General features: G+C 39.8%; 1 protein-coding gene across 6 annotated transcripts in view; it reads right to left on the minus strand.

Moving 5' to 3' along the window:
• Positions 1–12742, minus strand: part of tenm2a (teneurin transmembrane protein 2a) — a 227807-nt gene that overhangs the window by 150567 nt on the left and 64498 nt on the right. The window lies entirely within an intron of this gene.

Genomic DNA, 12742 nt, shown 5'->3' on the forward strand with positions numbered 1-12742 from the left:
AACTTTTTTTCTTGTAATATTGCCTTCAGTGCTTTTAATTAGCAAAAAAAACAACCCAAAAACAAAACGAAAACTAACACTGCTGTAAACTTTCTTACTAAATGCGTCTGTTAGACTACTGACAAACATGAAGAAGAGAGAAAAATTGCTTTGATTCTAAGATCTAATTTAATTTACAACCTTGCTTATTGCAGCTGCGCTTAAAACAATTACCTGCTCCAAATGTGACCGTTTTTACAGAAAATTGCTTTCTGTTCTACTGCTATTTATTAATCTGTTTATAGGCTTTGATTTATGCTTTTTTCCCTGCATTCATGTAATTAATTTTGATTCATATCATTCATGTTTCATGTTTTCTTAATTAGCTGTTTTCTTGTTTTTTTTAATTTATTGCTTCTAGAGTGAATTTGATTGACCTGTGTATAAGGTGCACCAGAGGAAAAACTGTATCTGTCAATCTTAATTGTTGGCTTTGTTAAGCTGACATCTGCAATAGGTAGATTTATTGTGTCGGCAACATTCGTATAAATGTTATTTAGAGTAATAAGTAGGGTTAATGCTATTCTCTACACAACTGTTTAGCTGAATATCTAATCTCAGTCATCACACATGATAGCATAACAAAACAGTTTGTAGCAGATGATATTGTCAAGAATGGAAAATCTTATCTTGACATCTGGGAGCACAACACTAATAAGTAAAGGAGGACTCATACTATTAGACAAAATACTGGCACATTCATGCCACATGTCAGAAGTCAAGAGCGGGTTTGTTTGAAGTATTTAGAAGGAAAACAAAAATGACTCACATTTGTGCCACTGGAAAGAATGACTCAAAATGATTTGGTGTGCAGCGATTGAAGTGTTTGTACACACACACACACACACACACATATATATATATATATATATATATATATATATATATATATATATAAAACAACTCTTTTTTCTCTCCATCTGCACCTTGTTGTTCATAGTGGTCGTGTGGCAGTATATGAGATTTGTTGAAACACTTCCTTCCCCGTGTGATTGAAAAATCATGACAAGGTGACAGAGTTTATCAAAAATCCATTATTCACACACACACACACACACACACGCATACACACACACACACACACACACACACACACACACACACACACACACACACACACACACACACCTATGGCATTAGCCATGTCAATAACCCTTAACAGTGCGGCTGCACAAATAGGAGTGTCACGGTCACAGTTCCCACACATCCAAGTCACAGGGGCCCTTGCACCTCCAAATGAGGAGACCAAAATAGGTTTGACGAATGTTACCCTTCCTGGGCTAGTTGTGCATCTGCCCAGAAGACAGGACATGACAGAGCATGACACAATGCTGTGCGCTCTCGAGGAGGTCTTGTCACTGTGAGATGCAGTGCTAAGCAGTGAAACACCTCTCATCCATGGAAAGGAGACCATCAACTCCCTGTAGCTCGTAGCCAAGGAATATTCAATTTACACCCATTGGGAAATCAATGGGAAAATTAATGATTTTTCAGGAAAGCTGGAAAGTTGATCCAATATACAGTATACTGCTGCAAGCCACATTTGACAGACAAATCGTTTAAGAATAATCTGGAGCCACGGCCAGGAAGGGGGTTATACGTGTTCACCGAGGTAGTGAGCTGGTAAACCTCAACTTTTAAATGAAGAGAGACGCCTGTAGCATTTAAGAATGACAATGCAGTATTAGCAATTGATTAGAATGACCGCGCAGTACTACAGAGTGAAACAGCGAGGATCTAATTTCTACTGTACAGTTTTATAGATCTCGTGTAATATTATTCCAGGAGTACACCATGCTATTGTGATGTATATACTTAAGTAAATATAAAAATGTCTTAGGTGAGGAATGACCAAATATTTTACATTGCCTATTCAGTTACTAAACATATCAGGAATTGAGATGTTTCAGCTTTATTCTCTGAGGTGCCCCCATTCTGTATCTATTTGTATTTCAGGGATTATTAATGTATCGTTATTCCTAGCTTTTGATTTTAAGCAAATTCTTTGATTTTATGGAGCATTTCATGTAACTACAGCAGAAAACAATGAATACTCATTGTACATCAACAACTTTCGATACAAAGGAATGTGTCACTGCCCTCTCTGGTTGAACGTTTCGGGAGTGTGACTGGGTCAGAGGTCCCCCTGCCACCTCATTATCATGCCATAGAGTATTGACAGGTGTCTGACAGGTGGAGAGCACATCACAACTAAGGGGGGAGAAACCACTGCAAATGAGCAAAATAAACTTAAAATGTGTGACAAATACCCAGTACTGCACATCAAAACTCCAGTTAACTGTAAAAACTTTTTAATATACAGCTATTGTGCATCATATTTTCCTCTAAATCAATGTCCCATACATTCAAGCCTTCATCAAGTCTGTTTATACAATCTCTCTACATTTCACAATCGATGGAGTTCATGTATGTGATGTTATTCCTCTGCTTTCAGGAGGATGTGTACTGAGCATGCTCGACAGCCAGAGACTAAAGCTGCTTAAAATGGATACTTCTAGTTAGTTTTGCATAGATTGTGTGAGGCTATTTTTCTGCCATTTTACAACCAAAACGGTCACGATGGAATAAGCTATAGCGGAGCCAATAATGAACTGTTCCACACTAAACCTTTAAATCAAAGTTAAACACATTTTTAAGTACTTGTAGCTAATAATGACACCGACTACATGTTCTATAAACTCCATGCGAATACAAGTATTCTCTTTGCTTGCAGTTGTCATAAACTGATATATTCTGGAGGAAAAGCCACTCTGTGTTGTGGCATTCTTAAAATCTGCCTCAACTATTCTTTTCATATCAGCACACCACGTTGTGTGCTATCAGTTACATACCAGGAATTCATTCAGCTCTTGTCTACCGGTTTTGAAGTGCTTTCCCCTCAATCCATAGCAGCCTTGAGCTGCATGATAATCCCATAGTTCTGCATTTATACATGCAGCAACACTGACTGAAAAGCAAAACAGTGCTATCATTGTTATGATAAAAGCAAGGACATCACTAGTATCAAAAAGGCTTATGCATCCGAAATGTGGCATACATCCATATACCAACACATACGTGCGCGCTCACACACAAAGTCAAATTCTGTGGCTGGGGAACATGTTTAATTACAGCCTTGGAGGCAAGTGACTCAGCTGAGAAAGAGAAAAAAAAACCACACTTGATAACAGTGACATTTACAATCTGCCTCATTTATCAAAAGCTGCCAAAGCAGAGTCAAAGAGGGTCATTACATAGTAAACATAGATTAACTCAACTCTCACAAAACCCACACAGCATTGTCTGATAAATGAAATTTATTTCAAGAAACTTGCAGATGCTAGCATGCATTTCCCTTGACTCTGTCAATTAACTGTCTTGTTTGTGACTTAAAATGTAAGCATGTGTCTGCACTAATAAAAGCGAGTAAGCTCCAACATCAGCATGCATTTGTAATCAATGCTTTTGTGTGTGTGTGTGTGTGTGTGTGTGCGTGCGTGCACATTTGCATGTACTTTTAGCTAAAAGCTATGGTTTTTCTCTTTCATAGCGCAGACTGAATTGGACTAACTAAACTGAGGTGTACTCTGGCTTGTGTGGATAACGTTATAAAGTCAATCCCAAGGGCACATCAGGTTCTGACAGACCTGTGCTCCTTGTGCACAGTCCCAGAACAACTATTAATCACTCTTTTACAAACACACATGGACTAGCACAGTAATAAGACAAACTTGTGATGCTGGAAAAAGAATGTCTAAGAAAGTGTGTAGCTGGCCCCCTTTTGACACATACAGTATACCCAGAGTGTTTGCCAAATGCTGGACCAGATGTTACTTTGAATTAAACCCATTTACAGCCCTCCTTGCAAGCATAGGAGCCACACTTGTAAGCCTACGTGAGCAGCTTCCTGTCTACAAAAGAGCAAATATGGGGATGGGGTGAGTGGGAGTGTGTTTCACATTGGAGGAGCAGAGTACAGTTGGCCCCAGGATATTCTTCAGTGACTCCTATGCTCTATTGCTGGAGCTACTGGAAGCTTTTGAGTGTCAGCAGCTGGCACAGGCACAGAATGCCAGGGAGAAGACAAAGAGGGATAGGAGGAAGAGGGGGATGACTTGAATTTTATCTCACCGCCATTTATTTTTAATAGCACACAGCTGCTTTGTTCTCCCTTTGATCATCAGTAGTCCAGGTTGACAGCAAACCAACTCAATGCATGAACTCACACACAAGCATGTGGGTGTGCATCCAGACAAAGAAGCACACAAACACACACTCTGCATTTTCTTTTTATGTATGTTTGCTATTGTCTACTGCAGTACGCATTGCTGTCCTTTCCAGTGTTGTATATGTATATGCTGCAGACGGCTGCAAACCTGTTAGCGATGCAACATGTGGAATGTGCTCATTATTCAGTCACTAGCACTGGAATCCTGGCCAAGCAGAAGTGGCTAGTGAAGCCTTTATGTCTTCTCACCTGTGAGCACAACCAGTTATATTCCCCTGATCATAATAAGATGAGTTAAAACTTAAAAAACAAGTTAAAATGTCTTTGCAGTAGTGGGGAAAAAAAATTTAAAAACCTGTAAAACCTGAGCACAACATGTTTGCTTTCATGAAATCTGGCTTAAATAAATTGTTTTCAAACTCAAAAATAATCTCATGCACTTCAACCAAGTCTGGTGCCCAACAGAGAGTAAAACATAATCAAATCATAACACCTGGACACTTCAAACAGACTACCCAAAGGAAAACAGCCGTTGTCTGCATTATGATTGCAGGGGCATGGTGCCTAACCTTTGGACAACTGTCTTCCTGCATCAAATGAATCTGTTCACTCTGAGGAAGATGCTTCTCAAAACGTCAGCTGCCCCACCACTGCTATTAAAGTAGGAACTCTGTGAACTCAAGCTGTTTTACGTACTGTAGTCTGTTAGAAATGCAGGTATTACGATGTGAATATAGTTTTAAGACTGTAAACACTCTCCTCTTGCTAAGAAGTGATTTGAAGGGCACCTAAGTAGTGCAGCGGTCTATAGTGGGTGCTAACAGCCCATATGAAAGAAGAAGCATGTGGTAGACTACGGTGCTCCAAAGAGCAGATGAGGGGGTGGAGCAACAACTGCAGGACAGCTTGGTATGGTGAGAAAAAAAAGATTAAAGAAGATGAAGTGATTTGAAGTTATCAAGGACTCAATGAGTCACATTTGTATCCTCATACGAAGGATCCCGTCATCCAGAGGTCATACCTGTCATAGAGGTTTATGTAAACAGTGCTAAAAGCAAGCTCGTCTCCCTCAGGAGTTAGGCTTAGTCCCTGAGTCTCACTGAAAAGGACACGTTATGAGAAGTCGCTGTTGTTGCTTTCTTGCAGAAAGTCATCCTCTTAAAATAACAGAGGGACAGAAGAAGCAGAGGATGCCTCTCTATTATAAAACCTCCTCCTGGCCACCCAGCAGTGCATTTTCCTCTCCATGCAGTCCCAAACATTGGCAGAGAACACTAGTATGCCTGGATGCCAGTGCCAGAGTTTGGCAGAGTTGTAGGACATAGGCGTCCTTGGCTATTGCAGTCATTTGTCACATCAAAGTTGATAAAGATGGGCAATATTAAAACACTTACAGGTTTGAATACTCTAATTCTGTTAGGAGGCCCAAATATATATGCATATGTTTGAGAGTGTCTCAGGGTAAGGGGTGTAGTTGACCAATCAGTGCAAAGTTGAACACAAAGAACTCCCACAATACACTGCTTCTCAAAGCCATTGAAGGTGACTGAAAGCAACAAAACAGGAATGGCAAGGGTGAGAAAAATGAAAAAAAAGAAGAATGAGGCAGATAAGTCACATGATGGAGAGGCACAAGAGGACATACTGTAACAAAAGAAAGTGAGAGGTGGAAAGATTTACCATCAGAGAAAGACAAAGGATGAATGTAAGGTGGATGGCGATGTGTGTTGTCCAGGTAGTAAAGTGAGAAGGTGGGTGGTGGGCTCTCTATGTGGTTTCCAGCCCCGGGCGCAGTGCAGCCGAAAACAATGTCAAGGGGCTTGTTTAGATGTTTCCAAAAGGAAAAGCAAAAGCTTCTAGAGGGTGCAGTGTTTGTGATAATGCCTGCTGTCTAGAAGTGGACCTGCAGCGATGGAGACCCCTGGGGCGCTGAATAGCAGTCACAGACATACGTGCTGTATGAGTTTAGAGATCAGACCGATGGACAAGGGAAAGACAGTGGACAAGTAAAGGCAGTATGCAGCAGGGAATCATTTTGTATTTGTACCTGTATCAAGGAGCTTGTGTTTTCTTTGTGTGTCTGTCAGCAGGATCACACACAAACTGCATGCTGATTTTTCACAAAAGTTGAGTCTGCCCTTCTCCTTGCAAGATTACACAAAAAGTGCAGATTTGAGCGAAACTACTGAAAAAATAATTGTGAACCACAGATGAACCCATTCGGGGAGCAGTGTTAGGGATTTAGAGGGATTTTTATTTTGAAATAATATCAAGTATTTTCTATTATTATTACTGTATGATCACTTAAGAATGTTTTGTTTTTAATATTTTGTTTTCCTGAGCTTCGAATGGGCCCTGTCTTCATGGTTCAAAAGCTCTGATCGTACAGTATGAGGACAATGCTTCGCTCATTGCTGTGCTACCTAACTAGCCTACTACAGGTTACACTGATCTTCACCTTTCACACCAATACACTGCACTGGTCAAAATAAGCACTTGTCTTATTTAGCAAATAGAAAGCAAATGCTTGCTACATTTTTACTTGTTCTAACCCGCTGTATCTTAAACAAGCTGTATCAGTTTTCATCATGCTTTTACTTTATTCATACAAATTTACACCTCAACACTCTTAATCTTTACTCCAGCTGAGGACAGGCTAGCCGTATGTCTGCCATGGTGACCAAAGCAAAGGAGATCCCCCGCAGATTTTGAAAACTGTTTGTTGTTTTGCAGACAAACCTAAGAGAAAATGTTTTGTACAATTTAGTGCAATGATGTAGTTATTTGATGTAAGTACATTATTTTCATTTTGTTCATTGCAATTAATTACAGCCAGTAGAAAGCAGCACTCACCCAGGCTTTGAGACTTTCACAAGCACAGCAGCAGCATTAATATGTGTGTATATACACACATATTAATGCTGCTGCTGTGCTTGTATGTATGTATGTATGTATGTATGTATGTATATATATATATATATATATATATATATATATATGAGTTGTGTATTTGCTTTGAGGAGCGAACAACAAGACGTTCATTCTGGTTCTAATTATACATATAAAAATATTTTCCTTTTTATTTCTGCTTATATATGAATCAGGTTTATATGTTGCCTTGTAGAGTTAAATAGTGAGCACTTGTAATGAGCTGTCTGGCCTGCTGCATGTTCTACTGAGGATAGAATGTGTTATTTGTCTGTGCTTATTCACGCATACAACGTAATAAGTCTGTAATGGGGAAACAGTGGAGTTGAGATCCAATAAAACCGGGGAGTGTTAAATTACACAACCTAACCTGCATCAGTGACGAAGCGTTCAAAAATAAAATGAACTGAAAAGAAAATCTCTTTGCCCAGTCGTTTCTATGGACTCTTCCTCAATCCCATATTTATATAAATATGGGACAAAATTATCCAGATCCTCTGTATTCTGTACTTCCAACGGCATTATACTTTAGCATGCAGTCACAAACAGACGAGCAAATTATGCTGTTTAGATTTAAAGTACAACATGCCGAAACATGGAAAATTGGATGCAACCGGATGGTAACACCGGATGGTGCGAGGAATAAATTATCAACAAGTAGACTTGAGTAAGGGCAAATGGGTTTCTAGAGGGGTTGGAGGTAATTTCTTGCTAAGGAAGCACAGACACACAAAACACATATACAGTGAACCTAAGAATAAGTGGCCAAAATCTGATTCTGACGACAAAAGGCAATATTCCCTTTCAATTCCATTTTATGCATGAAAGAACACCGCCACACCAATGCTTTTTACGTATTTAATCTGACACATCACAGTTTGTTTCATAGATCTATCTGAGAAATTGCCCTTAGAAATTATTTGGACCTTTATAACCTTTATAAAAGGTCATTGGCTCGACTGTATTAAGTTTACTCAAACCACACAGATGTATAAACCGACGTAGAAACCAAAAGCCAGATGGTAGAAGGACAACACTCATGGACAAAAGCCTTCAGTTTTGATTTTGCGCTTCTTTCAAAGGAAAAATACTCTCTAATTTTGATGTAGGTGATGCTTTAACAGCAATTAAACTCTTCAGCAGCCTCCATTACTCTTCTGAACATTGTCACAACTAAACCCCATCCATTTCTCCCCAAAGAATGCTGACTGGTCCAAAACCGCAGGTGGTTCTGTCACAACCGCATAAACTGCACCCTGGCAGGAAGGTTTCTTACTTGGTGCAATATCATAATCTCACAAAACTAGCTACCTTGCAAGATATGCATATCAAGTAATTTGAAAATTGTTTTTTTTTTTGCATCATCGACAATACGATGAAGCGTGATCAGCTACTTGTACGGTTAGAAAAAAAGAATATTGTTATTCTTTGAAAACACAATCTAATCCAAAACATGTTTTTTTTAGGGGGAACAATGCTGATGATCCAGGAAAGGTTTTAATAGAATTTTGCTTAATAAACATTTTTTTGACCTTTAATTTGGCTCGGCACACATCCTGAGGCCACCTACTATACTACTGGAAAAAGTTTCACTGCAGAGCTCAAAGCAATGAATACAAACCTTTATTGAACTTCTGTACACTACTCAAGAGAGGATAGGACTTAGTGTGTGCATGTGCGTGTGTGTGTTTGCATGAGTGTGACGAACAGTGTTTTGTCTCACATATAAATCAAACGACAGCTGTAAGAGCAAGAGGCTATAAAGTCACACACTGCAGAACTGTAAATTGATTTTGCTGCACTTAAAGCAAAATTAGTCTGAGAAAAGCTTTTGAATGACATTAAAACTTTTCAGCAAGAATGAGACACACCCAAGCAAAAGAGCCACACAATTACAACGTAAACCCTTGATCTATCTATCTATCTATCTATCTATCTATCTATCTATCTATCTATCTATCTATTGATACACATATTTTTTGAATTTCCCACTATTTCAATGAGCGGCTGATAAAAGGAAAACCATGGTTGATCATCATAATATCACTGGTCAGTTCAAAGAACAACAAGGACAGGGATCTTAATTTCATCTGCTCTAAGCATCATTTCAGTAGCTACTCGTGAAGAACTGAAACTTTTTCTATCCTCACCATCTTGCCTCTTAAAAACAAGCTGTTCACAACAAATGACATAATATTACAGTTCTCAATCTCCGGTGTAAATGCTACAAAAATACTGACTAGAAGAAAACTTTATTCATCTGCTGAATCTCTCACTTCATCTTTCTCACTCTAACTCCTTTGCCATCTCCCTCCTTCCAGCTCTACTCCTCCTCCTCCTGCGGTGTCACAGTCCATATGGTGCTGCAACACTGTTGGTCTCCTGTGGCCACACTTCCCACGATGCATCTGTGGCTCTGGGCTTTCGAGAGAGCTGATAGGCTGAGAGCACTGTGGTATCGACCAGCGATTGCTTGGTGTGAGGTCAGTTTAGTGCAGCAGTAGAGTATATCTAAACAGCACACACCGCTGACTTCTAGTCTCTCATCCATCCTGCCAATCAATCCTCCATTTCCCATCATTACATTTTCCCTCAAAAAAAAAAAAAAAAATTCCATATCCTTTTCCCTGTACTTGTGTTATTACACACCTTCTTACTTAAAGCACTGTTAAGATTGATTCATTTCACTGATTTCTTGGAACCACATTCAGATGTGTAACTCTGCTGGCAGCTCTATCTTATCACACAACAATGAAGCGTTTCCATTTGGAAATCTTGATAATACCTTCAAGGACTCTCATTATATATATATATATATATATATATATATATATATATATATATATATATATATATATATATATATATATAATGACAGAGCCTATCCAAGCTGACATTGGGCGAGAGGCGGAGCACACCCCAGATGGGTCGCCAGTCCATCGCAGGGCCATCAGGAGCAATCAGGGGTTTGGTATCTTGCTCAAGGATACTTTGACATGATCAACAGGGGAAGCGAGGATCGAACCAACAACCCTGTGGATTCTTGACCGACACTCTACCTTTGAGCCATCCTGCCCAATGGGGAAGGGGTCCTATTATTCTACTCGCTCCAGTATTGTTCTGTTGCGTTGCTCTGAGCTCTCTTCTTCTCCTGTCTAAGAGAAAACAGAGCTTAGCACAAATCAATCCAACTGAGTCAGAGTCCTTTCACTAGTCAGGGATCAATATAGCCTGTTTCATGTCCCTCTGCAATACTTGCATCCGTACGCATGCATAGACACACACCGAGTTTAAAGACATGCCTATGAGAGCAGGCACACCCTTTAGCAATGACCTATCGGCCTATTGGCTTACTTGCTCACCGGGGGATACAGAAGTTCATTATGACAAGCTTGCAAGTGCCAAAGGTCTACTTTGGTCATCTGTAGCAAAGTGCAACATTTACACCACGTGATTACAATAATAGGCTGTGCAGTGTCCTTTAAAGTAACACACAAAGGCTGGAATGTGAGTGTTGAATGTATAATAGGAATGCACTGTTTTTTGGGAAATACAGTTACTGTCAATCATTTGTAGTAGGGCTGGGCGATTAATCGAATTTTAATCGTCATCATGAAATCAAAATGTGTGATCAACACACTGCAAAAGTCATGTGTCCACGATGAGAAGTTTATTTTCACATGCTGCGAAAACAAACCAATAACATGCGACATTGTTAAATTAGCTGCGCGTCCGGCCCATGACACTAATTGGTGGTGTGGTGTCAGCTGCATACGGCGTGTGTGGTGATGGCCGACACTAGCAAGCTACTGGAGCCGAGGGCAGGCGTTACGTGAATGATGACGCAGAGAAAACTAGCGAGCGCGAGGAAAATGAGGTGGATCTGGTGGCAAAAAAAAATTGCACCTCACTCATTTGGAGCTGCAGTATTTTGGGTTCAAACGAGACGACGTTGTTCAAGCCCAGGTACTGTGTAAAACACGTGGGGCGGTCGTGGAAGCTACGAGGGGAAACACTACCAATCTTCATCAACACCTGAAACACCCTCACAAAGAACTGCACAAACAATTCAAAGACAGCCGACAACACTGAGGCTGCATGACGTCAAAGGATTGCAGCAACCATCCATTTCTGTGAGTTTAGCGAACGCGACTCTGCAGCCACTCGTTCGCCCTCCCAGAGGCTCTTTAGCGCATCAAGGAATGTGGTTACATGTCAGCGCTCCTGCTTGACACCTAGCAAAGTGAACATGTTGGTGTTCCTGTGTAAGAACTTGAAATAAGAGACGTGTTAAAAGAGTTTGGGGATGTATAAATCTCCCTTTCTCTTGATTTAGTGGGTCTACATTACTCACTCAAGGTTTCTCCATCACTGTACTGTAATTGCTGCCTGTTTAGCAAGATGATGGCATTAGCAGGTCTTGATCTTTATAATGGAAGAAATGTTTAATTTGCCAGTTGCCATGTTTAATTTATTTTATTGATGTTTGCTCCCAGATAGCTTTTAGTTACAGTCTTGGAAATTGTTTGAATTTGCCAACAGTCAAGTTTGAGACTTGTGCAATATGAATATGTTAAAAATAAAAGCATATGTTGGATACAAATAACTGTTCAATTTCTTTATTCAACGGGCATAGGCTATTAAATGTTTGTGGTCTATGTTAGCTGTAAATATTTAAAACAGAAAGATATGCTTTAATGTACTGTAGCTAATAGGTACCCTTTGATATTTCATAAAAAATATATACTGTATATATACATTTATCGCAGGTCATATCGTCATCGCAATATTGAACAGTGTAATCGCACAACGCATGTTTTCCTGATATCACCCAGCCCCAATTCGTAGTCTGTCCTCTCTGTGTGCACTACGAAGCTACAGACCACCACCTGATGGCTGACCGCTAGGTAGTTTAGCTGTAATTAACACAACCAGAGGGACAGAAAGCTGTCTCAATAATCATCAAAGTTACCTTTCCCAAAATGGTCTTCGCGTGCATTAACAGAACGAAGGTCATACTTATCATTCACAGTGAAAAAATGTAAAAGTAGGAAATGTTGCTCTTTTTTCTGCTTTTTCTTTGTCTGCCACAACCTCCCACCTTGTCTTGCTCTCTCAACTTCCAAAGCCTGCAATTCCTCCTGTGTGTATATTCTGGTTCGTTTAGACAAGCATCAGGGACGTTGTTTTGTCCAGAGGCATAATCCACCTCATCTTCTCTTACAAAGTTGGCCATGATTAGCAGTAGCAGTCATTCTTCTTGTTGTCAACAAATATTTTGTTTTGTTTGCTGGTTGGTTACAGTGGGGCTGCTACTACTACTCGTACTACTGCTAGTAATAGTAGTAGTAGTTCTAGTAGAAGTAGTAGTCGTAAAGTTCTGTGAACTCTGTCTGCACCATACTGCCTTATCAGGTGATATCACAGCCCTGTTCTTCGTGCTGCAATCATTGTGTTCTGTCTCAACAAGTCAGTAAGTTAGTGTGTTGATACTTCAGTGGTGTCAAGGTGCGATCCGTCCAAACATAACATTTCAATCATCATTTG

This window comes from Aulostomus chinensis, chromosome 13, assembly GCF_037954235.1.
Source record: "Aulostomus chinensis isolate RoL2024-O1b breed Wild chromosome 13, RoL_Achi_v1.0, whole genome shotgun sequence".
Taxonomy (NCBI): Eukaryota; Metazoa; Chordata; class Actinopteri; order Syngnathiformes; family Aulostomidae; genus Aulostomus; species Aulostomus chinensis.